This window comes from Athene cunicularia, assembly GCF_003259725.1.
Source record: "Athene cunicularia isolate RWA chromosome 1 unlocalized genomic scaffold, athCun1 chr1_part1, whole genome shotgun sequence".
In the NCBI taxonomy this organism is placed as follows: Eukaryota; Metazoa; Chordata; class Aves; order Strigiformes; family Strigidae; genus Athene; species Athene cunicularia.
Genome location: NW_020799091.1, coordinates 72,749,483 through 72,754,347, shown reverse-complemented (window position 1 = coordinate 72,754,347; position 4,865 = coordinate 72,749,483).

Here is a 4,865-nt window from a genome sequence, read left to right as displayed (position 1 = left end):
ATCAGTGTTTTGCTCTGCCAGTTAACTTTTTTTACTGCATGCTGGTATTAAGTAACAAATGCTGCAAGTCAGAAGGTGACTCAGTTTATCATTTCCCTTACTGCTTTTGAACTTCCTTAAATTTCCTATTTTGCAGATGTTAATGATTTCACATGAACTGATCACGCAACTATCTCTTCCTTCCTGTTATGTTGTATGAACTAAGCAATAATAGTCACAATATGCAAACTTATTGTATTAAAATACATAAATACTCAGTGGTCTTAATACATTAATATGCTAATAGAATTACCTCTCCTACAAAGAAACACATTTTCATAAATAATATGTTCTGGAAATAACAGCAGTGTTGTGTAACTAGTCCATGTTTAAACTGCTTACAAATGGCCACTTATTTCTATCAGGACCTGACTGGCTATATATGTCATTTATAGCCTTTGCACCAGTGCAGGTTCTCTTTTGAGGAAGGTGAATCCTTAGCATGCTTTTTCAAACAGCCAAGAAAATTCTGTCTTGAATATTTGTAGGCAAAGAAGTGGCAAGGAAAATATCAGTTCCAAATTTCTGAACTTTCTCACTGTAAGATTTTGGGTTGGCTTTGTTTAGTTCATCTTAGGCTACAATATCAATGGGCTAGGTGCAAAAGTGTCAGAATTTTCAAATTAAAAGAAAATATCCAAAGCATTTACTGAATTCAGTAATGTCAAGTTTGCAAAAGACTTTGCAGTCATATAAATATGAGAGTCTAAGGCACAATGTTTGCTTTAACTTCCAGCATCTTTAGATATGGGTCTGGGTCATGATGGGCGTTAGCCACTTCCCAGTTTGTTTTACATGATATCTAGCATGCAGATATGTAATCTTCATGTAAAAGCTAATTTTTATTTCTTGTTCTCAAATGCTTATCGCAAGAGTTATTTGAATCACCCCCTACCTTCCATTCCCAACACAGGCACAATAGCAGGAAGGTGAAGATCCCCCGGGCTTCTTAGTAGTTAGTGTGTAAGAGGAAGAACTTTTCTTAACCCTGTTTTCCTTGTACCAAAATTTAATTTTTTATTTTTATTTTTTTTTACCCTGTATGTGGTCAGATCCACCAATTTACCTCACAGACATTTCAAACTGTAAATGTCTTGCTTTTCAGTCCACACTGGTGAGTCTTGCCCAGCTTTACTCAGGGATTCTCACCAGAGGGCAAGTTAAGTGAGTAATACTGAAGGCAGAGTGTGTGTGAGGCAGTGGCTCAGCTACAGAATTCGGTCTCCAGAACCATATACCTAGCATTGGCTCAGTCCTTGGTAACTTGGGAACAGGACTGGCATGTTTCAAACCTTCTACTCACTAAAGGATTTTATTTGCTTATTTTATACAGCTTAAGGAGAACATAGTACATGTGTCAGTGTGGTTTGAAATTGCCTGTTCATCAAATATGCTCTACTTGGTTACCACCAGCAACCTCAGTGACCACTACCTCTTTGTGTAACTTTTCTATAGCACCATCCTCCTGTGCCACACATATTTCTGATGCAAAGTGTGTGTCTGTGTCTGATTAATTTTGTTGAAGGGATTTACATCCTCTTGTGGTGGCATGTTTGCTCAGGTTCTGGGTAAACTGAAGGTTGTCTTACAGTGTCATCTGACCAGTACATTCAGGCTGCCTAAACAGTGGTTGAATTAGATTTAACTGATCCATTTTGAACTCTAGTTTGGACCAATTCACCAGGGCTCTGTGTCCGCCAACTGGTGCAGCCACCCTTCCCTTCTTCTCGAGGTCTGACTGCCTGTGCTACCTTGCTGGGTGATGTGGATGGTCCCTGCTTGGGGAGGGCACAGCCCTGCTGGCCCCAAGGCTGCCTTCAGGTCCTGGACAAACCTGGGACTCTGTCTCCTGGGGACCAGCTTCCTTCAGAACATATGGAATCTTTTGTGTTTCCCTTCAACAGGCCCCACCTTCTCCTGGGAACATTCATCTCAATAGCTTGTGAACTGCCACACTCTACAGACTGGTGCTTATGGTAAGCCAGCAATTATTTTGGTTTTGTTTCACATGCTGTTCTGTGTTTTATTCTAGTTCAGTATTGGCAACGTGAGTGGCTGACTCTCAATCCTAGAGTAGTCAGGGGAGACCTCTCCAGTTCTCCCAAGACAGCCCCTTCCAGCACCAGAGCTCTTGGTTCACGGGTGCAGAGTGGTCTGCTGGGATCTCATGCAGATGCTGTTCCACACTGTTGATGCAGATGTTGCTAGTCAATTTATGAATAGCTTGTCATAAATAAAAGACAGAAAATTCACTCTACATGCCTAGAAAAATCTGTTGTTAATAATGTCTCAGTTTAACATTAACATTTTCAACATTAGGAGGAGATCTGAGAAAAATACGAGGCTAACAAAAGCTTCAGAAATGTTACCAACACTTCATAAAGAAACAGTAGATAGAACAATAGTGTTCATATCCTTCAAGAAGATGGCAAATGTTAGATGAAGCTGTTTTGTAATAGACTAAAAAGGGCTACTGCAATGCAGAGATTTGTGAAATGAACAGCGCAATTTTTCAAAACTATTTAAAAATTACGTTCTATTTTTTTACCATTTCCTCTTCCAGGCAATGTAAATTCAATTGAGTAGTGGGTGATTTCAGGGTTTCTTCTGGACTATTACTTCAGCCTGTCTGGGTCCCTCTGGATGGCAGCCCCCACAGCTGGTCATCCCAATTTGGTGTCATCTGAAAACATGATGACAAGGCACTTCATCACCTCCTCCAGGTCATTGATAAAAACATTAAACCAGATAGGTCCCAGCATAGACCCCTGTGGTACCCAACTTGCCACACCTTTGGTAAAATCATACTGACCATTTCCAGTGTCTTCTTCTCTTTAACTTGCTTGGAAATGTGCTCCAAGAGGACTCACACTATGAGTTTTCCAGGTTGATAGGACAGTTGTTCTCTGTGTTGAACTTTGGGCCTTTTTTTTGAACATGGGTGTAACACCTTTCCTGAATAAGTTGAAGTGTGCTATCCCTTTCCAGGGAAAAACAGGAAGCAAAGGAGAAGTTTGTTTAGTATCTATTTAATAAGACCATAATGTCATCTCCTGAGTGGCTCGATATTGTCTTTGTCATACTTTCCTATTACCTTCCCTGCAGAGAGCAAATGAATAGTTCGTAACTCATGGCTAGGTTTTGGTGGTTTAGAGCCAAACTATGATTCACTCTGGCAATTTTAGCCAAGAGGAAAGATACCGTGAAAGGTTGTATATACTAGTATAGTCTAGTACAACCCCATTACTCTTTTAGCAAGTGATTGTGAGCATTTTAACTCTGGCCACTGCAGCATACTGAGAGAAATACAAAGATGGTTTGCATGTGTGTTCAGCATGAACTCGCCTCATTAAGAAATTGGCCTTGTTGTTCTGATCTGCTGCAAAAAGCTTCCCAGGTGAGTCTTTGACCAAAAGGCAATCATTAACCAATTAGGTGTGCCAAGAGCTGTTTGCATCCAGCTACACTAGAAGTTGGACAGCGTGGGGGATCACCCCTGGCTGCACTGGTAACTGGAAGGCTCTCTAGCACTGGAACATGTCCAGGAGCAACTGTTGTCAGCACTGATTTGGCCAGGATTTGCAAGTAATGTCCTGAGCAACTCCTGGACATAGTCCAGAAGTTAGCTCAGATCAGGGCTAATTTCTAAAGGCAATTTGCACGTGTCCACTTTATTTAAAGGTTTAATAAATTGGATCTGGGCTTTTGCATGGCAATTGGCCTCAGTGCAAGAGAGTAGTCCTGGGAATATTTAGTCTAATAATCAAATGTCTAGTATGATTGTAAATCTTGTCTAATAATCAAATAACTATATTCAAATATCTAGTATTGAAATCTGAGCCTCTGAGTCTAACAGTGAAAAGCAGTTTTACACCAAAGCATAAACCTGATGTATCAGTGATTCCCCACCCAGTTATGAAATACATTGTGAGACCCCCAAAATCTGAATCTCAGAGACCAAAACCAGCAGCAAGATATATGTGTTATCAAAATTATTGGGGCTACTTGGAGGAATAAGATGTTTTTCTTGTGAATTAAAGTGCTCAAAGGCTAATTCTGTTAAGGGAGGAAATCACTGAGCATTTGCTCTTTGAGTCTTAAGACAATCTTAGAAATCATGGTGAGCTTCTAGCATTACATCCTAAGGTAGGAACAAGTAGATGGTTCACCAACTAACCATCCAAACTGGGGGAGTCAGATGAGAAGACTCTTGGTGCAACTCTAGATCAAGGCTGAGCCTTTCATGGAATTACACTAAGAAAAGATAGAATTTCTGTCTGTGATTACCTGCTCAGATTCTGACTTCCTTGCTGGAATATGCTTGTTTCCCAAAGAAAGAAGCCCATTAATCAGATTGTACCAGTAAAAATAGTTTGTTGCTGTGTTCCTGATTTCTGTCAAGGGTATCAGGAGACACCCCAGGAAGTGAGGGTATTTGTCTCTTGTCTTCTGTGATGACCACATGGTCTCTACTGATTACTTATCTCTTACAAGGGCTTCCATTGTCTGCCCATTGCTACACTTTACAAGGGATGCAGATATTAGTTTTTTTGCCAAGTCCTGATAATACTGTATTCTGTAGAAATGTTACTTAATGTTCTTTGCTTGCTATTCTTTTACATGTGGAGACACTATGGCAGTATGTGATAAAGACATGGCTATGCCCACTCTGGTATATACCCACACAGTTAAATCAAACATTGAAATATATTCTTTGGGTACCATTTAAATACAAATAGATCAAATATTAGGGTTTTTTGTCTCTTTGAAGTGAAAAATCTCCCTGATCCTGGCTTAGCAAAGTAAAAGGGTGAGAGAGGCTGTAC